Source organism: Podarcis erhardii, assembly GCF_964252035.2.
Source record: "Podarcis erhardii genome assembly, chromosome: 6".
Taxonomy (NCBI): Eukaryota; Metazoa; Chordata; class Lepidosauria; order Squamata; family Lacertidae; genus Podarcis; species Podarcis erhardii.
In genome coordinates this window covers 60078382-60102089 of record NC_138510.1, presented here as the reverse complement: position 1 = coordinate 60102089, position 23708 = coordinate 60078382, and the positions used below count along the sequence as shown (strand labels likewise).

Below are 23708 nucleotides of genomic sequence, written 5' to 3'. Positions count from 1 at the left end.
GGGTTTCCCACTCCCCGTATTGCATCTGCTTTAATTTAATTTATTTAATTTTTGCTGCTGCCGCCAAAATCAGTGGAGTCCTAGAGGGACAGGGAAAAAATTGCTTAGGGGCCTGATCAAGCCTCTGGGCCAGGGATTAGTCTCTCCTTCTCTATGACACAGACTGTACCATGAAATAACTAAGATTACTCAGAGAAGGTGGTGGCATGTGATTCTTTCTGTTGCAGTTGTTGCTGACTTTGAATTTTTTTTATTATTTTTTGGTGCTTTTAAAACATGGGACTAATTAAAGCACAAAAGTTATGTGCTGCGTATTTCCCTAACCAGTTTGCAAGGCTATTGACTCTCCTGTGGTAACGAATTAGCTTGAAAGGATAAGGCTATGAGGTGAGAGAAGTGCTGGAAAGTAGCTCATTTGGCATTTCAAATTGTCTTTGCTTTTACCTTAGCAGACCCATATGCACAGAAGAATGGAGCACAAACAAACAAACAAACAAAACACACACACAAAATAATTTCAAAAGAAATTAATATTATCTCACCTGTCGCAAGGATGATGGGAAGGCTAATTTCTAACCATTTCTCTTTCTAAAAGCCAAAGTGAAGCGCCAGACAAAATGAGCTCTTGCAATTCAGAGGAAGTGAAATATCTGTCAGGTTATTGATTCGAATCTAGTTGTAGACACTGTAAACTGACTTGTAACCCAAGAAGGGTATGCTATAAATAGAATGGCTGTCTCATTAGTTAAGTGAGGAGCAAACAGCAATGGAATGTGAAAGGAGGGTGAAAAAGAAGGGAGGAAGGAGGAGGGCAGAAGGTGGGGAGAGCATGCTAAAGATGTTACATCTGGTGCCTTGAATGAGATCAAAATGGAATCTGTAATATCAGATCCTTGGTAACCTGCAGGCCAACAGGAACTAAATTATTTAAGCAGCCTGCTCAGTGTAAAAAAATTAGTGGAATTAAACATGGAAATGTCCAACTAGGTCAAGCTGAACATTCCTCCTTCTGTCAGATGTTGCATAAAATATTTCACCTGCTGGTATACTTAAACCTATACTACAATTTCAAAACAAATTGTCTTATATTCAGTTCTTCTGTGAATAAATGAGTGGCATCTTATGATACTTACAGCAGAATCCCTTGCATGTTTTCTTGGAAGTCGGCTTCTCTGAGCCTCCGAGTCAGTGAATTGGGAGGAATTCAACATAGCACTCTGGCAATCACTCCGGCAATGAGGGGAATGCAGCTTTCTAAACAAAATGGTCCTCCTACCATGTGCTGTTCTGGGAAGTGATCTCCTGACCCCCTCCCCTAAGCCAGTTTGGAAGGCATACAGGGGGACCCAAGGGGGGAAAGCCCAATTTGTCTAGGGGAACTACTTGCACTGGCTTCAACGAATAGGACTCATTAGTTGAATCCGGCCCTGTGTATTTATTTCTTCATTTTCTTCAGCCATGCTCCTGAAAGTGATGTGTAGTGCTTTGAGCAGTCCTTTGCTGCTTCAGTTCTTTCAACATCAGTTGTACTAGGATTAGGGAAGAAAAGCTGAGGCGATGCAACACCATGTACAGTCACAAAGATCCAGGAAGGTTATGCTACATGGGAGTCTGTTTTAAGGGCTTCCATATTCTGCTCCTACATAGAAGTGCTGCTGCCTACATTAGGATTGAGATCTACGCTTTAAAACTCTGAGACACTCGTGACACAGTAACCTGGTAAAGCAGCTTACACAGTACTTCTTTGGGGAGGGGGGCATTCATTGCCCCACCTGCCAGTCTCCACGATGGGACCTTTCAAAGCACTCTCCTAGCTCAGGTGGCAAGAGACAGCCACTCCCTCACCCAAGCTGGAATAGCAGAGCACTTTGAAAGAGTGTTGGACCAGCTTTTGGCCTATGTGAACTGCCTCTTCTTAAAGCAACAGAGACAGCGCTTTGAATGAGACTGTGTGACATTCTCATGCAGCATGGTGCCAAGATGCATTTTGGCACAGCCCCCAGTAAATGTGGATTGAGACTTTTAAAAAAAAGCTAAAGAAGCAATAAGGAACAGTCAGTCTTCACTCCATTAGCCCAAGGATTTGGGGAAAATATATCCCAGCTCCTTCAGTTTTGGGGCTGCTTTTTTCATCCCATGCCCCAAGACTGGTAGACAACATTTGAGCTGAAAATTTTGGCTCAGTACTGGATATACTGAAAGTAGGGAGGGAAACCTTATATGGGATTACATTTCCCATATAAAACATATGAAAGAAGTGGACCATTTCTTTCTCACCAGTTATTAATCAAAAATAGAAGCAAAATCTGTATTATTTGCATAAATTTGGCGTCCTTCCCTCTCCCCATCCCACTTGGCTTTCTTCACACTTTTCCATCTGACCTGGTTATTCCCATATCCCCCATTTAGCCGGCTACATTGTTGGGTTTAACCAGCCTTGCCCAATAAATAATAGAAAGTTCTCCTGCTTGAATGACCCCACAACAAACAGCATAGAAGCACTGTGTCACAATGCATCTGGATATCAGGGCGCCAGGTGACAGCTATGCATTTTGCCCAATCCCTGCTTATAGGGCTGGGAATTTGTGGTCTCGGAGAAATGCATTTGGTGTGAAAACATGTGCTATTTTCAGAAGATTGTGTCAGAACCAACAGGAAGATGTTTTGTGTGTGTGTGTTTACATTTAATGCAAATTATAGCAGCACAAGCCTCTTTTATTGTTGCATGAAAAGCTTTCAAAATCTGCTTTCATTTGCTACTATATTTAAATTTCAAAAGCTTCAGTGTGCTAAAGATTTTCCTTTTGTGCATCTCCATGGCATTGGAAAAGAGACAAAGCAGAGATACTGCCTGTATGCATTGGACCAATCAGAGACTATGTATAACTGGCCCAACAGTTGCTGGTAGTGATACTAACGGGGAGAGGGGTGTGATGAGCTTGGGCTGAAACCACGGACAGGTGTAAGCTGAAAGCCCATTCCTGTCTTTTATAATTTTAACATTATGTTCTTATAATAAATCACTGATACAATCATTTATCAAATGTTGTTGTTATTCCAGACTCCCATTACACCCACTACTACTCCTATGTTTTATCTGCTACTCTTAAAACTGCCATTCACTAAATCCTTGACAGACTGATTCCTTGAGAGAATGAAACCAATCATTCTTTGATAAAATGACCCCAATCTAGCTGAACTGTAGCAGCACATTACACTTGTGGCAAAGCCTCTGCCCTCTGTTATGCTCACTGAGCTCCACTTTTTTCTGATGTAGGAGCTGCATACACAGGAAAAACCTGACCATATAACAGGAAAGTACTTACCTACAGATACTGTCTCAAGTTTTCCGCATCTTCTAACCAACTGATGGATGTCCTGTCTCTATCTTCATGTGTGATCCTTATAGCTACTATTCCCAGGTTACATCTGCTGTTCATTTTGGAATGTAGTTTATCCATCAGTGCTCTATATGTTTGGACACCTCTTAAGATATAGTCATGAAATTGGGCACAATGGTTCCTGAGATTGCCCAGCAAGTTTCTGCCTATGTTTTGATAACACCAGACCCTCTATGTGTCCCTATTTTCCAGGGACATCCCTGATTTAGAAAAGCCATCCCGGTTTCTGATTTGATCCCAGAATGTCCCTGGGATGCCCCTATTTTCATTGGAGAAATGTTGGAGGGTATGGAGTTATCTGATCCCTGAGACGTCAGAAGGCAATCCTGTATAGGGAGGTTTTTTAAAAAATGTTTAATGTATTATTATGTTTTTATATACGGTATGTTGGAAGCTGCCCAGAGAGACTGGGGCAACCCAGTAAGATGCGTGGGGGGGGGGTATAAATAGTAAAATTAACATTATGGAATGGGATGTCCCTATTTCCACTGGAGAAATGTTGGAGGGTATGTAGCACTGGATACCATTTTGAATCAGGATGGCGCACTGTGCCTTAAAAGCTGCAGTGATTTGGACCTGTTAATAAACCATCACAAAATTTGGCATGATGGTTCCCAAGATCAAGGAGCAGGTTATGACCTATGTTTGCCTACAACGGGAGTCTATTTTGAATCAAGATGGCCAACTCTAGTATTTCTGAACTGGACACCTTTTAAGATATTGAAACAGCCATGCCCCCACCAGAGGAATCTTCCTCAGAGGATGACTTGTCACTCCTCAAAGTAGATGTTACAGAGGAGAAGGCTGCTTCAGTGGACTGTGTGACAGGGCAAGGGGAGCTGGGGCCTTCAGCGCTCACAGCGACCTCTGCAAGACACAAAGGGCCCTTGCACAGAATCAGATGTCAAATGTGAGCCTGGGAAATGTGGAGTCCTGGTGCATAAAGGTACCGGTCCAGTCAGTTGCCAGAGTGCCCTTGGGAGTAAGGGACTACTCTGGAAAAAGCTGTTCCTTATTAGTAGACCAAACTCCTTAGGCAACCCAGGTGGCCTGCAGTGGAGCTCTGAGAGCTCATAGTTCAAAGCCTTCAGTTCCTGGGAGAGAGTGCCGAAACAACATTCTGCTCTGTCTGTGGGATTGGCTTTGGGGTTTTTTGGGGTTTTTTTTGGAAAAAACTGAATGAAATTTGGAAGGTTTGGTAACTTTTGGTTTGGTAGTAAAGTAGCTGATATTGCAGTTTGCATAAATAATACAGAAGTTACAAGCTGCAGGAGATTGGCTGGATGCGCTACTGATAAAGAACCTAAAGGACAAATGAACTAATGCATAAATTCAATTCCATAACATGGAAAACAGAATTAATTAAAGTATAAAATGAATGTAAAAATTACACACCCACACACCCATACACCCCCCCACACAAAGAGAGAAACAGAGCTATATATTTATATATTTCATATTCCAAACTTGCATCTAATACTCTTCACTGCAAGAGAATATGTTTCACCTTCATCTCCCACACTTTATATGAGATGAACATGAAATTTGGGTTCTAAGAGTACCAGAGTGCTGTTAGTTCTCGTGGAAAAATCCTGTTGTGATTTCTGAATGCCTCCTGCAGGAAGCTGGATAACACTGCAATTTTGATTTGAAAAAAAGCACAATTTCTTTGGGCTGAAGAACCTATTGATATATTTAGGCACCATGTTTAATGCATACTATTGACTAGATTCAAGAGGAAGAAATGTAGCCTGCATTGTGTGCACTACAAAGGAAAAAGGCACTTGTGCTTGGCACATCTGCTTCCATCTGCTTTATCGCAAATCTATTGGCCTGCTTTGTGATTCTTTCTCTTTCTGTCCCGGAAGATTTATTTGCGTTCTAATGTCATATTGCAGTTTGCATCAGTGGCTATGTCATTCATATTTTGTGTGTTTGTGTGTGTGTGTGTGTGAGAGAGAGAGAGAGAGAGAGAGAGAGAGAGAGAGCGCTCAGTTAGTTAGAGCGTGGTGCTGATAATGCCAAGGTTGCAGGTTTGATCCCCGCATGGGACAGCTGCAAAGTCCTACATTGCAGGGGGCTGGACTAGATGATTCTCAGGTTCATTTCCAACTCTACAATTCTATGATACAAACTCAGCACTTGGGCTAAAGATTTATATTCACTCTGCAGCTACAAAATTTAAAGGAACATTCAGCTGTGGGTGTAATCGTGCAAGGTAAAAGGATGTGAAATATACTTAAACACATTAGCCCCACCAACAGTTTAATAAGATCTGAAAATTCAAGAAATCCAGGCCTGCAACTCAATTTCATTTGTTTTAGTATTGCATGATCCCATTACCAGGCCTCATCCTACCACCCCTTTCTTTAAGGCTAAACTTAAAGGCCATCTTTAAGCCATTCCACATATCATGCAGAATGATCACTCCCACTAGCTGCAAACTCAAGTAGCAAGAACCATTGGGATTGGAGCCAAATGAGAAACAAAGGGTTGGGGGATCAGAAAGCTCTAGTCTAGTCAATGTTGAGATTTGCATCTTTTAAAAAAATGGAAAGGTGACAAACACCCACTGCAAAAAAGCCTAGCGAGGACTGAGGGTGGCACTGTGGTCTAAACCACTGAGCCTCTTGGGCTTCCCAATCAGAAGGTCAGCAGTTTGAATCCCTGCAACAGGGTGAGTGCCCCTTGCTCTGTCCCAGCTCCTGCCAACCTAGCAGTTCGAAAGCATGCCAGTGCAAGTAGATAAACAGGCAAATAGATAAATGCGGCAGGAAGGTAAACAACATTTCCATGCGTTCTGGTTTCTGTCACGGTGTTCTGTTGCGCCAGAAGCAGTTTAGTCATGCTGGCCACATGACTCGGAAAGCTGTCTGTGGACAAACACCGGCTCCCTTGGCCTGAAAGCAAGATGAGCACCACAGCCCCATAGTCACCTTTGACTGGACTTAATCGTCCAGGGGTCCTTTACCTTTACCTGTAACAGTACCAGTGTGTATAGAAAATTGACCTGTACAAAGAATTAACACTGAAGGTTTATGTGCCAAGAATTGGCATTAATGCATAACTAAATAAGCACCCCGAGGGGCCATGTTCACATTCAAGTATTTACATTCATAAGTTTTATATCCAGTTATAAGGATGAAGAAATGGGATTTGATATTCTGAAGTTATTTTGCAAACTTATTTCTTCAGATGGGTCATTTGCAGCGTGCTTAAGTCCCGACTTCCACTGCACTACCCTGTGGTCTATAACAATGATGAACTGTACACACTGGAATGTCAGACCTTGTCAAACTGCAGGCTTTTATGTTGGTTGTTTAACTTGGCTAAGTGTATGGCTGTGACACTACATGCTATTTCTGTTTTTTAGTCTAATGGGAATAGCCTGGATTGTTTTCACCTGCCACAAGGAGCAAATGTCAACACGGTGTATTCAGGGGAAAAACCAGCATCTCAACACTAGGAACATAGTGCTGATTTGAGAATTGGCATTAGATTCTCAAACACTGTCCTTGCAGCAGGTGGCTTGGAATATGTGAGCATTTGTTTTAAATTGTCAGTGGACTAACCTACATTCTAACTGTCCCCCTCCAGTCTATGATAACAGTTTTAATCTACACGTGCATTTAAGTAACATTGCACAACAAAATGCCTTCAAGAGACGCTCTGTAAGTTAAATTCCTCTGTATTCTTAGGTCATGTCTTGCCAACATTCAGTGTAGGAACCATTTCATTAGTTTTGCTGCCCGACATGTAAACCGCTAAAGACAAATTTATCAGCAGCATCTTTGTAGAATATGTCTGCCTCAACACTGACCTATAATCAAGAAAGATTGGAATTTTGGCATTTGCTAGCTGTTTAAAACCTCTCTTTTGATGATAAAGTGGAGAAAGTTGAAAGCCCTCATTTGTGCTTTGATCTAATAAAGAATGTAATTCCAATAGCCAGCTAGTGACTAAACTCTCCCCCCACTGGCCTTTTTTTAGACAGCTTTTAAGGCATTGTATAATAAAATAGATACTATCTTGTGATGTATTGAATGAACCTTCTGAAACACAGAACATTCAAAACAACAGCTAAATGTTTCAAATCGATGGTACAAGGAAATTGAGGTGGGCTGGAAAACAATATTTTCTATCCTCTTTTGTGGTCATTGTGTTGTTGTTTTAAAAGCAGTTATTTGAATATACACACTCCAGGCCTGAAGTAGCCCAGAATTTAATTTACTGAGTTATTAACTAGTGCTTGAGCATGATAAGAGCCTGTGCCTAAGAATGAAGAAGAGCCTGTGCCCAAGAATGAAGCCATATTAAATATGAATATGAATTGTTAATACTTCATTATTCAACTTATGCCTGTTAGCTCAATTGGTATCCATTTCCTTCTGCCCTGGGGTGATTTATTTGTTACCAACAACCATTTGTCTGGTGGGTGGCAATTGAAATAGGACTCATTGGGCCATATGAAAAGCAATTTCTTAAGCATTCCTATTGCTGGAATTGGAAATGTTTCATTCATAAAGTCAGACTGTACATTCCTAATGAACCCAGGGACAGTGTGCAAATGAAGGGCAGGGGTGGGGAAACTGTGCCTTCCAGGTGTTGTTAGAATCAAGCTCAGCTGGTATGGTCAGTGGTCAGGGATTATGGAAGCTATAGTCCAATGACATTGGGAGTAGCACAAGTTCCCAATATCTGGTCTAGGAACAAGGTCTTTCATGGGTGCTCCAGACCAGCCTTCCCCACCTGTGGCTCTCCAGATGTTTTGGATTATAATTCTCATCTTCTCTGACAATAAAACATCTGGGGGGCATGGCTGCCTTGGCACGGACAGCTTTGCTCTATAGAATGAGTATTCATGAGGGTGAATCACCATCACAGTGCCAGGCTGTGCCTTAGCCTATGCACACTCATTTGAATACACAAACACACCTACCTCACTCTCCACATAATCAGCCAGCCTGATCTTCAAAAGTTCCTGACAATATTGAGAGAGAGCCCCATGCATGTAAGATGTGCATGAGCTGGAGCCTGCCATTGCAAGGCAAAACTCAAATGTGCATTCTACACAGATCAAATGTCAGAATAGAGCTATTTGTCTACTAAGTTAAAACCTGCTCTTTTTGGTTCCAGACAAAATATGTGAACATGTCCTTTTTTTTTTTGCTTTCTCCCCCTCCCCTGCCCACTTCCCTTTTCTTTGCAGAATATCCATATGTGTGAAGACACTCTGGTTGCAGACATCATAGGATTTTGGTCATCGCTTCATAACTGATGTTCTTTTGGTTGACTTTGGGCTATATTTCTAGAATTTGGAAGAGCTCTGAATGTTTGGTAACATCAACTGTGGTAGCCAGCATCACACGGAATTGCAGCAGGTAGGCAATTATGTAACATGAGGTATTGTGATTATATATATATATATATATATATATATGCAGGTTTTGGTGTCCTCGGGTGTCTTCCCGTGTAAAAGTTGGGGTGTCTAGGCGACGTTTCGACGAGGTCTCACTCGTCATCTTCAGGCTGGTGCTTTCGGCTTCTTGTTACTGGAACAGAGCAGGATCTCAGTGTTTGAGTTCCTATAAATACTGTAGAGGGGGTGTGGTGTATAGCCTCCAATGTTCTGGGCAGAGAGGAAGTTCCCAGGTTAGTGTGCCTTTTCTTCTTTTGTTCCTTAATTACTTGAGAGATATCTTGAGTGATTTCTTGAGTGATATCCTGAGTACCACTTAGGTGGGTCATTAGGTGTGGATTAGTTGTTAAAGTCTTTGTGTCTTGACCTCTTGAACTTTGTGAAGAGTTTTCCTGAGAAGATGGCTGTACTGTACTTAGTTGTGCTCTGGCTTGGCTTCGTGTATAGGGGCGAGCTGTGGTTTTGTGGCTTGTGTCAGCCAGATCTGTGTAGGGATTGCAGGGGGGTGCAGCATCCGGAGGTGCCACCATGGATTGGCTACTGGATGGTGTCTGTAATTCATCTGTGGAGAGGGTCTGGGTTTGGGTCTGGTGTGGTTGATTGGTGTTGGCGTTCTGTGTGCCTCTGGATCTGGTGTCAGTTTTTGTGGGGAGGGCTAATTTCCAGATGTCTGGCAAGCGGGATGTGTCGTCACGCTTGTTCATGTTGTGAGGGTGTTTCTCTATCTCGATGGCTTCCATGATTATTCTCTTGTGGTGATGTTCCGTGTTAAAGAGCAATTTGGAATCTGCAAAATTAATTTCGTGTCCTGTTTCTTTCATGTGTTGGAAAAGAGAGGAAGTTTTTTCTTCTTTTTTGACGGCATTCTTGTGTTCTGCGATACGTGCATTTATTCGTCTGTTTGTTTGTCCAATGTACGTGGCTGGGCAGACTTTGCAGGGTATTTCATAGATCCCTTGGTTTTCCAACTGGATTTTATCCTTGGGGTTTCTGAGGATATTGGCTATTTTTTGGTTGGTGCAAAAGGCTGTTTTGATATTGTGTTTATGGAGGATTTTGCTAATTTTATCTGTAGTGCCCTTGATATAAGGAAGGAGGGCCATGCCATTGTTTTCTTCTGTGTCTTGGTTTTTGGGGGGTGTTTCCTTTTGGATTAGCTTCGTAATCCTGTTTTGCTGGTATCCATTGGCAATTAACACGTTTGAGAGATTGAGAGCCTGAAGATGACGAGTGAGACCTCGTCGAAACGTCGCCTAGACACCCCAACTTTTACACGGGAAGACACCCGAGGACACCAAAACCTGCATTCCTGTACCCGTGAAAATCTACGAAAACATATATATATATATATATATATATATATATATATATAATATTGTGCTTTGTTTCCACATTCTGTTATTTTAGTGTTACACTGAATTTCACAGTGAAAGTTGCCATTTTTGTTGAGTGCAACAATGTCTATGGAAAAGAAAATCTAACCTTCTACTTTGTGTGCATTTTTTCCTATCTACTTGCATTCATTGTCTCCCAAATCTGATGCTGTCTTGGGAGTGGTGAAAGGAATGAAAATCCATTGCTCAGACAATTTTATTGTTGCTTCTATGGCATGCATCTCTGACAGACATATGAAGAAAGCAAAGGGTTACTATCAGTTTGCTTCAGCTGCTTGTGTGTAAGCATTTTGTCATTTACTGAACTATTTTTAGCTAAAAGAGAAATGAAATTATCACACTGCTTAGTGCTACTCACATAATAAAAAATTGTGAATTATTTACATATACGGTCATTTGCAGTAAGAATTTGCATTGCACAGTTCATGAAATGCCTGTTTCTTCCTATGTGGATTATACCAAATAAATGTTGAGAATCTAGATGAATATGCACAGGAAAAAATGTGGACTGTTTGTCATATGACGTATATAGTTTTGGACCCTATAATGTTATCTCTTTTGCTTGAAAATGAATTTATGTAACTTACAAAGTGTTCATACTTATAAAGTAATAGTTACTAAGTTAACACCTGTAACTTTTCTGGTCTTTTAAAGCGATGATTTTAAAGTATGCCACTTTCTTATTGCTTTCTTGTTAAAAGCTATTTGATATTTGAAAATGACTAGGGCATTTGCCATCATTATTGACTTTATTTTGCATATAAGCCCAGGGGTAGCCTTAGCTTTCAGTCTAACCTGCTTTGTCACACAGTTAATAAGGAGATTAGTGCAGTTGGATAAACAGAGGGTCTTTTGTTTTTGTAAAGCTAGTTTCACTTGGGCTTTAAGCCTAGCAGCAGATGTGTTTAAAATGCTGTTTGGGCAACTGAAAAGGAGGGCATGTGTTCAATGGCATGTAGAACAAAGTTCAGTCCTCAATGGAGTTTGTTGGTATTTCTTATGCTACTATCCACAGAAAAAATGACCCTAAGGCTACACCATAGTGCATGAGAATGATTGACAAGTCTGCAATTAAAATGCAGGAGATGCTTTTTGACCTGCATGCAAGATCTCTGTCTTGACCTTTGAACAACCCCTGATATTTTAGCATTAAATGTGCAGCACTCATAAACTATAGTTATACTTGGTTTCTGAATAAAGTGCACATCTTGGAGTAGCTGAGTAAGTGGTCAGGTGTGTTATCTCTGAACTGCTGGTTCCCCATATGAATTCAAGTATAGAAATCAAAGTTAATTTTCTGAAGGGTTTGGTATGATAGTTAAAAGCCAGGAGACTGGGGGATTAAGAAGGAAGAGATGAAGAGACTAAACACACTGATTAAAGTCTCATGCTGCTCATCTATTTATGTGATTCATTCAGGGTTTTTTAATGTCTACCCCACCTTATTTTTCCACCAGTCTATCTGGATTCCTGTTGCTTTAGCATAAATCACTACAGTGGCCTGAGCTGGCACCCTGAGGACTGATTGTAGCTAATTCATGCCATTTAATCTTAGACATTCAGGACATCATGCAAACCAGTCATATGGTCAAAATAGAGTTTTAATTAACATTTGTGTTTGAGATAATGGGCATGGGCTAATGGGGGGTGTATGTTTGCTGGTGAATAATCTAGATAATCAAGAAAGTAAAGCTGTACATTTTGTGTGTGTGTGTTTCTGCAATATTTTAAATAATTCTGTAGAATTTATTAGCTGAGACATAACTGCAAGAGGAAATGACAATTGCTCTTCGTGACTTTTATCTCGGCTGTTAACCCACTGACTTCAATACTTTTTTTTTATCTTGTCTGTTTTCAGAATATGCTATATTCAGGCATGTACCAGGGTCACACAATTAGAGGAAATATATATATAATGTTCCTTATTTTGTCTCCTGGAAGATCTTCAAAATTTATTCAGCTCTCCCCCCCCCCCCATGTTATATAATTATCCTGTGTCCATTAAGCTGGCTGTGATCCATCTTTCTTTTCTAGGAGATAGCCAGGAGGTGCTGAAAATAGATAACTCAGCTGTAGCATTCAGTATAAAGCTGGTGAAATAGACCAGAAAAGTCTTCCCTTTGTGAGAACTTGGTTGCCTAAGAAGACTGGGCTTCCTTACAAGTACACTGCATTACCTGGAAAGGGGTTGGGATTCTTGCTTTCTTGAAGTCCTTCAGGGAACATAGAAACTGCTTATGGCACATCTGTCAAGCCAAAGTCTTTACTCGTTTTTTTCTAACAACTTGAAAAAGTTCCTGCTGCAGTACCAGGTCATCTGCGAGCCTCTACTGCTTTGGGCTTTTATACCTGTAGCCTCTGCAGTTGTAACAAAACTGCAACTCTTCTCTTCTAACTTCTCAGCCTTTCATCATGATGTCATTGCGCAGGATGTATAGTTAATCATGTGAGAGCTCATCAGCTCTCAAATTTCCTGCTACTCAGAGAAGCTTCGCTGTCCTGGCATAGATGCATGTTCACATGCTTTTAAAGCACAACATGCCAGGGAGGAATTCAGCAAATGACTTGCATGCAGCTTTATGGCATAATAAGTTACACTCATTTTCCCCTTGCCTGGGTAGGGACTGCAGCACACTGACAGAGCTATGCTTTGCGTGCAGAGTGTCCCAGGTTCAGTGCCTGACATCTGCACCTAAAGGGATCAAAGCAGTAAGTGATGAGAAGCATCTCTCCTTGAGACTTCGAAGCACAGCTGCCAGTCAGAGCTGGCAAATCTGGGCTATATGGACAAATAACCTGACCTAATAAAATGCAACTTTCCATGAACCTTATAGAGGCTTTTAGGGAACCTGAAATGGTTTGAGTGGCTGCAAACTACTAGTCCAGTTGCAGAGAGGTAGTGATATGGTATACCAAAAGGGATGGGTTTTCTGCAAGCGGCAGGAGGAAACGAAAGAGAGGATTTGTGTGATGTGTTGTTTGCTGAGACTTACCTGTGTTCTGCCCTTTTGAGTCTCAGGAGGACTAGAGGCTGAGTTGCTACACCCCTAAATGAAAGGACAAATGGTTGATTCTACTTCCTATTCTTTTTAAAATATCCTGGGGACTATTAGGGGCAGAAAAGAATAAAGCCAGAAAGCTCAGAGGGACTATTGGTATTGAATGAAGCTCCCCAGTATAGCTGCAACAACCAACAGCTGAATAATCACTAACCAGACCCTCTACTATAGCCTCACAGTTGCAGAGCTTTAGTTAAGATAAAGATAGTCTATTTTTTAACTTACTTAATGAAGGCTTCTCCTGGTGTGGTGGTTACTGTCTGCCTGAAGCACTTGGGCAGCTCATTGTACAAAGCACCTAAATATGCAGCTGGGTATCATCATGATTTGGCTTCTCAGTAGCAACTACACCACTGGGAAACATATGACCCTAAGAGGCATTTTGTGTGTGACTGCTCTTCCATTCTAGCGTTCTCTACTTCAATATATTCACCAAAGAATGAACCCGGTCTTCTGTTGGACAGGATTAATCAAATCAGGATGTACTGTACATTTGTACAGTGGTACCTCGGGTTACAGACGCTTCAGGTTACAGACTCCACTAACCCAGAAATAGTACCTCAGGTTAAGAACTCTGCTTCAGGATGAGAACAGAAATCGTGCTCCGGTGGCGCGACAGCAGCAGGAGGCCCCATTAGCTAAAGTGGTGCTTCAGGTTAAGAACAGTTTCAGGTTAAGAACAGACCTCCAGAACGAATTAAGTACTTAACCCGAGGTACCACTGTACAAGCTTCAACTCTTCCTACTTAACAATCTGAACTTTCCCCCAACCAATCTGATAGATTTATCACTCTCTCTGCTTCATTAGTGTAAGTTCCTAAAGTAGCCTGGATTGAGCTGTTGGGTCTCTGGAAGTTCTATCTTTGTGTGGACTAGAAATGGACACATACTGTCTTTGGTCAATTCATGTTCTAAGGCACCGTGCAGTGTGCAGCCTGCCATTTCACACATGACAGCTGCCGTGGTGTATTTTGAGCCACTGATAACACATTGTCAGGCAATGATGTTCTGTCTAATATATCTAATTGAAGCTGTATACACACTAATCCATTTGTAGCATAAAAATGTAGGCTCCCAGGCTCCCATCTGCAATTGTTCATGCTTGTCCTCAACATGCTGCTTTCAATCTAGATCAATTTTAGACACTGCTGTCCTCAAGGGTGGTTGTGGTTACTTGATACACATTTGAAAGCCCTTGGCTTGATCGAGCTATCCATGCCTTTCTTCCCTGGAGATGCCCCAGGTGAGTGAAGAAGGAAGTGATGATTGCGATCCTGGTATACATTCCCCACATAATGTCATTGGGTGCAGGTGTGGTTACACCCCCAAAACTGAAACTATGGTACAACTTTGGACATATTGTGCAATGAGCTTTCCTTTTTGGAATGAAACCAGTTTCTCAAGAAATACTTTTAAGGGGGCAAAAAGTATGCAAAACACCAAGAATGTCTTTGGGCTTTGTATAGAGAGAAAAACACAAGGAATTGGTCTCTGTTGATTCTAGAATAAAATGCTGTGTGTATGCAGCCCATAGAACAAAAAAAAAACAGTCTTTGCTCTTCAGTCAGTGGAGGGCTGGCTACTGAAGGATAAATGAATATATGCTATAGCAGCATGAAACAATGTGGAATATTGGGGAGAGATGTCTTGGCAGTAGTGATACTTTTCATGGGAACCCCACCTGTGTTCCATTTTCCAAATGCTACTACAATCCATGGCTACTCAACTTGCCCAGTTCTCTTCAGGGTGTTTTATTTTGTTTTGTTTAAATGTGTTTATATTTCTGCAAACCTTCGGGTTTCCCTGAGCATGTTTCTCAACAACCCTATTTTGGCTGCAATCCTGTTGGCACTCAATGCGAGAGTTTACTATTAGGAGTGATATTATGCCTGGAATATTCATAATGTATATACCAGTGGATGCTACGGCTGGAAGAGCTACTTACCTTGTAGGCAGCATAATGCTAACTATTTTACAATGACTTGTTATGGGGTTTTATTTTAATTGTTGTTAAGCCACTCTGAGCAGAGACAATGCATTGTAAGGGCGGAATATAAATCTTTTGAGAGATTTACACACACACACTCCATGCTGATATGAAATGAAAGATTGTGTTTTAATTTATTTTTGCACAGTTCAGCATATAAGTATTGGAGCAGGGGATGTAAGACAAATGCTTTCTGTAATGTGGCCATTCAGATTCATTACAAACTGGGGACCTGGGACCAGCTGACACAAACAGTAGTCCTGCTTTCAGCCAACATGGACCATAGTTGTTAAGAGTGTTTAATGTAAAATAATTGTCTGTGACTGGTCTGGAAGGCGAATTCTCTGATAAGAAATGACTCCCACTAAGCCGAGAGCTTGATAGAGGGAATGCCAATTGATTATATTGTTACAATCTCTTGCTCTGTCAATGATAATTAGTGTCAGTAATTGCTGGAGGGTAGACCAGTACCGGTCAGGACTCCTGCCATCTTTAGGAAATAAATCTATAATGGTTAAACTTTCTGTACTGGATTTTTTGGTGACGTATGCAATGCAGATCAAGTTAACTAAAAGGCTCCTATCATATGCTCTAGTGACCATAATAAAGTACAGGCTATATTAATATAACTGTGTAAGACGAGGACTGCGCTCATGCCCATGCTGCCCATCCTTTCCTGCTACCCCACTCAGATTAATCCCCTAGAGTAGCCTTTCTCAACCTTAGAGCCCCAGATATTGTTGGACTACAACTCCCATCATCCCTAGCTAGCAGGACAAGTGGATGATGGGAGTTGTAGTCCAACAACATCTGAGGACCCAAGGTTGCAAAAGGCTGCACTAGAGCTTTTCCCTCTCACTCCATGCAGCTACTTAGGTCACTTCCCACCTTCCCACCTTCCCAACACCATTTCTGAAGCCACAACTTTTTTCTAGTTTGTTCATTAAAGATTTCCCCTGTCCCACTTCTGGTTATTGCAGGAGGATAAAATGGCACATGTATAATGATACATCTTTCCATAGGTAACATGGTAATTTGTAGCTCTGAACTCCTAGCGGTTTCTCTGTTACGGGTGCTAATGTGGAGTAACCTCTGATAATCAAACCTTTTGAATGCAGAGCGGTTACCAGGTTCCTGTACTTGAAAGGGCACACACCATGGGAGACGTTCAACGAGATAAAAGGGGCTTATGGGAAGGATGCCCCATAGTATGACGTAGTCAAGCACTGGCATTGTCAGTTCAAGTGTGGTTGGACTTCGGTGGAATAGCTCCCATTCCTGGGAGACCACAGTCCACCATTGATGAAGACACCATCCAGCAAGTGGAGGCCGCCATTTTGGAGGATCAACACATAACTGTTCGCCAGCTAGCTGCAGATGTCAAGATGAGTGTGGACTCTGTAGAAAAAAACATCCATGACCATTTGCACATGGGAAAAGTGTCTGCACTGTGGGTTCCCTGGCTGCTGCTGCCTTTCCAGAAGCAGGAATGAGTCACATGCTCATGGGCTCTTTTGGCCATGTGTCACGAAAATCATGATGACTTATTCGCCAGACTAATTACTCAGGACAAAACATGGGTCCATCATTATGACTCAGAAACTAAATCCCAGTCCAAACAATGGAAGTACTCTGTCACACCACCTCCAAAGTAGGCACGTGTCCAATCATCAGTGGGCAAGGTCATGCTCAACAATCTTTTGGGACCAGCACAGAGTAGTGATGATGGATTTCCTGGCAAAGGGTACCACAATTCCTGGCACATACTATGCTTCACTGCTGCAGAAATTGAGGAAGGCCATCAAAATCAAGAGGCGTGGTATGCCGACAAAAGGTGTCCGCCTCCTGCAGGATAACGCCCCAGTTCACAACTCACATGTTGCTCAGATGGAAGCACAGTCCTGTGGCTATGAAATCCTTCCTCACCCCCCCTATTCTCCTGACCCCACACCATCGGACTTCCACCTCTTTCTAACCATGAAGTTATTTTTGAAGGGCAAGTTTTTTCCAGACGATGAAATGCTGATTTCTGAGGTCAAGTCATGGCTTCTGACACAACCAGCTGACTTCTGCAGATGAGGTCTCCACAACTGCTCTTGCGGGTAGCTATGTAGAGAGGAGTAATAACTGTGCCCAGTTTCATTCATCTCAGTCCACGGGAAGTACGTCAGGGGAAATCTTTAATGAATGCCCCTCATAAGCTGAAAACTGCTACTTCCCCTCTCCGGTGTTACTCCCTGCTCACTCTACTCAAACATCTGCCATTGTTTAAAACAGCCACTTCCCGCTCTTTCAGCACCCTTCCTTCTTGTTGTATTCAAATTTGTCCCATTGTTTAAAAACACAATTTCCCCCTCTTAGTGTTCCTCCCTTCTCACTCCCATGCTATGGGCACTGCTGTTGTGGAACCTTCCTTTACTTTTGCTCCCCTATCCCACTTTGACTTCATGTGAATCCTGAATTGTGATGCAGCATTACAAATCTTCCAACAGGAGCCATGCAGTGATGATCTTTCATATTTATTATATACAGGGAAAGGGAAGGGTTAAGGTTATGTTGTCACATCATATGAACCTAAGACAGAGAGTGAAGCCATTATCAAAGGGATGTTCCCCAACTGTCTTTGACGAAATGAGGGTATCTATGGGAGTCACAGAACTGGGTCTGGAAAATCAGGCTTTGTTCAAACAGAAGGTAGTGCATGCACTGAAATAATCCTAGAAATAACAGGAACAAATGCTTGATTATTATTTAAGTAATGTAGGCCCTATTCCAAATAATGCTTGAGGATTCAAACTATACAGGGAGCATGGTGTGGGAGAGTATGTATGTGTACAGGTCCACCCCAATGTCCCCATGTATACTGACCCCTCTCCCAACATTTGCACATTCAGTGTGAAATTTTGCAGAATGACTCACACCTTCAGATGCCATTTCTAGCAGAGGTGGTAGCACTGAATCAGAAGCAAGTGGGAGGGAAGGACACAGTAACTTCTTCAGGGTGATGAAGCTATTACCTCTTATCAGGGTAAGCACCAATCAACACATGGCTCAGCAGAGCTCCTGATTGGTGTGCAGGGTTTAACATTCTGGTATTCCCATTTATTTTGTTTTATTTATAACATTTCTGACCAGGCCTTCACTGGAAGGTTCCTGGGCAGATTACAATGATACTATAAAAGCAAATAATACCATTCCAATTATAGCACAAATAAAATGGTTCCAAATGGAGTAGAACAGTATAAATTTTGCAAAAGAGGTGGGTCCTTCAAAACAAAACGGCTTAACTGTCCATGACCAGGTTTAGAAGCAGGTCTTCAGTGAAAGCTGTATGATGAAGATGTGAGGTGCACATTGCCACAGAGCTGCCACAGAGAAAGCTCTCTCCTAGGCTGCCATTCACCACACTTCTGAGGTTGGCAGAACTGCCAAGAAGGACAGCTCTGCAGATCTTCACCTTACCAAGAAGGTCAGTATAATTCTGTCCTTAATAGGAGAGCTTGATCATAGTGACAATACCTAGGTAGGTAGAATGAAGGGGGCAGATATGCTGCAAGCATTCTCAACCCCTATAGCTGCTTTTGGTTCTGCCCCTGAGTTCAGCATGCATCTTCAGGATGTTAATTTCTCCTGGAAGTGCAGCTCTGTCAATTCAAAGGAACGTGTTACGCAGACCTGAATCTTACAAAAAGCTTTAAAAGAAAACAAGAAATGTTGGCAGTTCCCTTTTGGAAATGGCAATTGGGGAATGATGGGTTAAAACACGCTTTTAACTGTCACGTTTATCATTACTGGGGACAGTGGCCAAGAGACCTTGCCAGTACATGAATCATATGCTTTATTGCTATCTCATATAAATGCTACTGTTGCTAAGCTTCACTTCTTAGGCTTAGTTTTGACATATTTGTCTTCTGCTCCTTTGGGTTTGTATGAGCCCACCCTGAGCTCAGTTAACTGGTAGGCACTGGGCTCTAGGCTTGCCCAGTCTTGTATAAAGAATGCTTCTTGAATGTATTGTACCTTTTAACTAATTTGTTAGTCTAAATAGGGATGGGGTATGTGGGTTGGGGGGGGGGAGAGAGGTGAAGGCTCAGTGGAGTGTTGAGATAGAATCCTGAAGCGAGCAATAGAAGAGCCACTTACTGGATAATGGATTGATAACTACAGCAGAATGTACCGTATCTGTATCAAGTTCAGTGCCTTTGTAGATACAACTGGGGAAATTGTACAGGACGTGGCTTGCTCAACCACGAAGAAAAGAGGGAAATGAAAACCAGAGATAAAAGCTCCATGAGTGCAGCATAGCGGGGGACGGGATCACAGAATGTAGCAATACTAGTGTTTAGGAAGTCCTATTTGGGGGCAATAAGGAATTTAGTGAGGTACAATGCAAGGAAGCGTTCAAGGCAGGGAAAAAAAGCAGCCAATGTGGTTTTAAGCAGAAACTGTTCAAAGGCCTGGGGTTAAGAAACAGATAGGGAAGGCAGTGAGACAAGAATAGACAGTCAGGTAAAGCTCACAGGGGAAAGATAAGGACAGACAGCAAAAGCCATTAATGTTAGAGAAAGAGAACTAAGGACACCGAGAATCACTTTCAAAATTAGATTCCATCAGAGGAAAACAGAACAAGAAGGAACTCGGAGAGAATCTATATGCAGAGGAAATGTCATTAACATAAATAGATGGTGCGTTTTGTTAACACTATTTTACTGAGGTAGTTTTTAAAGAAGGAAATACGTTCATGAAGAATAGGATATGGTTTCGAACTGGGAGTCACAAACAATATTGCTTGCTTTATTGGTTGAAAAAAAAAGCTACATAAACAGACAAGATTTAGGGCATCATAAATTGGGAGTCACAACTCCACTGGGCTTACAGAAATGAAAAGGGGGGAGATGAAAGAAGATAGTATAAGGAAAGGGGGCATATGAAAGCAAGGTGGAGAAATGTCAAAGTGCTTATAAGAAAGTAGTGTAGATCAGGCAATTATGCTTGGTGAAGTTTCTAAATTGGAAGTGAAGCTCTTTCAACTTTAGGGGGAAAGGCAACTTAATAATAATTTTTTAAAAAACAGTGTTTTAACATACTATGGTCATCTTTTGGTTTAAACATGCATGTAGACTGTTCACAAGATTTGGGAAACAGCCCAAACTGTTATGACTCTTCTGATTCAATTCAATTCATTATTCAGGTCAAAATCTGACTCGTAAATCTATTCTCTGTTGAATATAACAGGGAATCTAAAAGTGGCTCTAACTTAGCTTTTCATAGAAGTGGATGGAATTTGCAGACAAAGGAGCCCACCCACAGTAGATTATCCAGTATTTTTGTACATTGAACTTAATTTTAAAAACAAGAGCATGATCTATTTTTTATTATCTGTCAAGATTTGATGCAATTTGCCAGACAACTTTCTGAAGGATAGGTGCAGCAGTTGTACTTAAAGGAAGCATTACCACTTTGGGGTGGGCAAAATAGATACCACCTTTTGCTTTGTGGGAAATCAGTATGAAAACTGGTGACGTGAGAAAGAAGGCTCTAGGTAAGTGGATAATAATAGGGTGGCAATGAGCAACACAGCTGAGAGCTTACCTAAAGGACAAGCAGCTTTATCTGAGGGGGGGAAATGTTAAGAAAATGTTATTAATATTGAGCAGCAAGAATTCAATGTAATGAAATCAAGGTACAACTCAAAAGAAGAGGATGACACTTTGAACAAGCAAACAGAAACTGGCAGAGAAAAATGGAAAAGAATAAAAGCAATGAACAAAGACACACGTGCAGCAGAAGAAGGATGGGAACTCTGAAAAGTTTTAAGAAACTTAAGCAAAAACAAGATAACATTAACAAAATGAAAAATTAACAGCTAAAGTAGGTGATGCTTGTTTTGAAAGCAGAAAGATATTATAATGTAAAGCATGGCTTAAATAGCCCCCAAAGCCCTACAACTGAACCAAAGGATAGGGAAAGTGAGTTCTCCTAAAAGTTTGAAAAATAAGATGCAAGTGAAAACTGGAGGTGGGGGGAAAGGGAAGGAAAAACGATGTAATGAAAACAAATCGATTGAAGTTCTTGATGCTTTTTCATTTTTAGGAGACAAAACACAATTAGGAAGGAAGTCTTAAGTCCACCTTTCTTAAAAAAACCCTTCCTCTCAGCCAAAATTAAGAGGAGAATGACAAACCACATGAGAAACAAATGTTTTACTTGACTTTAACATTCCTCCCCCAGCATCCTGGGAAAATAGTTCATTATATTTAAACCTACCCTGGTTCATCAAATTGAAAGAGGTTCCCAACTCAAGGGTGGACTTTGATCCTGCAAATTTCAGCGGTGCTGTGTGTGAGTCAAAAGCTCAGTGCCCCCCACCTCTCACCTTCCTTTCTGCTCAGTTTGCTATGCCATAGTTGCAGTGCCCTGTAGCACTCCCAAGGCTCAGCATCCCATGTGGTGGAACCAGTTGTGCTGCCCTAAATCTGCCTCTGCCCACCTGTCCAGGGCATTTTCCACCAGTCAGCTTGGTTTTGTTTTTCAAGGAAAAAAGGCATTTGTATTGCAGCTTTCCCAGAACACCCAAGACCACAAAGCGTCTCAGACCTGTCTGCTTGGCCTTTGTGTGGCCAAGCCATGCATCATCCCTCCAGAGCTTTGGCCCTGCTCGGATGACTCCTTGAGTGTCTTTCCATTCTAGAGCTGTTATAATGCCCCTTGTTTGTCTGGGTGAAGGGCAGTGTGTATAGAAATGTCTGGAATGCAAGAGTCACAGCAGTTGACCCCACCCGCATTGACACTATCTCTGCCCAACACAAGCACACAGGCTGCATGGTGTTGCTTGTGAGGGAATGCAACCCTTGGTTCCTAAAAGCCCTTCTGTAAAGGACAAAGTAAGCTAGAAAACAACAATCATAAATTATACAGATCAGTCATTCATTTTACACACAGACAAACATGGGGGGGGGAGAGAGAGAGAGAGAGAGAGAGAGAGAGAGAGAGAGAGGGACGAGACAGATGGACAGACAGACAGACAGACAGACAGAGGCACACACAAAGGCAAAGGAGGAAGAAAAACATGTATTTTTCCCCACTGTAGATTCCCCACTCCCTCAGTTGAATGTTTACTGTCAACTTTATCCATACAACTGTGGGGATTGACAAGCATTGTGTTGTAGCATCAGAAAGATGTGGGACTAGCGAGGCAGAAATGGCAAAAACCACTTCAAACTGTGTACGGATAGAGATTTTAAAAACAATGGAACAGTTGTTTTTCTTTTTTTTGAAATAAATCACGGACTGTACAGGTTTTGTGAAACAGGCGCCTCATTAAGATTGGCTTATGCTGGGAAAAGTTTGACAAAGAAAATCTTTTTTATCTTGGGAAGAGAGGGATAAAGATAAAAAATGAAAGATTTGTTCAGAATGATTTTGTGTGCAGGCTGAACATCAAAGGGCCAAAGAATTTTCGCCCCCCAGTCACAGATGGTGAGAGCAAGAGAACACAATTCTAGGGTCTCGTGCTAATGAACACCGATTTCACTGAGCTGAGAAACAATGGCAAACACTTCAGATGCTTTGCTTTTTCACAGCCCCTTTCATGAAAGGGCTCTGAAGTGTCTACAAAGTCTTGGGATAACAAGACAAGGCGTTTTGAGGGGAAAGAGAAAACTTGTGCTTTGGCTGTGCTGGTGAAAGATTGAAGGAGAATATGACTTTAGAAAGAGAAGATCCCCTGCCAATGTGTGTTGATGAAATGGGTGGGTAGGTAAGATTCTTAACTGTTTTATGCCATGGGTCCTAGGCAAGGGAGATGAGATCAGAGCAGATTTTGTTGTAATCCCCCTATCACCTTTGGGTAGGCTTGCATTAGGCTAAATTGCACAGTTCATGAAGTCTCAAAGAATCATAGCAGAGAATACATTCAACATTCCATAAAATTATTCATTTCCAGATGTATGCACAGTCATGCAGATGAGAAATTGAGAAATTTATTTATTTACGGCTATTAGCCCATAAAATATGTACATGCAGATGTCTTTAACGTACTATTTCAAGTACTAAACATTAGAATATAGGCTTGCTAGAAGTAGCTGGTGGGCCTTCTGAAGGACCCCATGGAGTGACCAATTAAAGGCCTCAGTGCCACACATCTCACTCTCTCTGTATTTTAACTCTCCTGTTATATCCCTTTAGCTTAGTTTACAAATATAATCTTGTCACTTTGAGATCTAAGTGAAACTGGATTATGAGAGTAGTCCAATATGCTAACATCTTTGCATACTTTATCTTGGAATCTTGATGCATTTTTTTACAACTACTGCTCCAATAAAGTGCCAGACACTTCTCACTGTCAGTATCCGTAGCAAATATGAATCAGTAGTTCAGTATGGATATCAACACCAAGTGATGCTGGTGGGTGTCATTTGCAGTGCTTTTTCCCTAGAAAAATAGGTG

General features: G+C 41.6%; 1 protein-coding gene across 2 annotated transcripts in view; it reads left to right on the top strand.

Annotated features, from left to right (window-relative positions):
* DAB1 (DAB adaptor protein 1) overlaps positions 1 to 23708 on the top strand; it is a 643380-nt gene that overhangs the window by 225295 nt on the left and 394377 nt on the right. For both annotated transcript variants that reach the window (XM_081867205.1, XM_081867206.1), the window contains one exon: positions 8611 to 8782. The gene's annotated coding sequence lies outside the window, so the exon portion shown is untranslated. The remainder of the gene's footprint in view (positions 1 to 8610; positions 8783 to 23708) is intronic.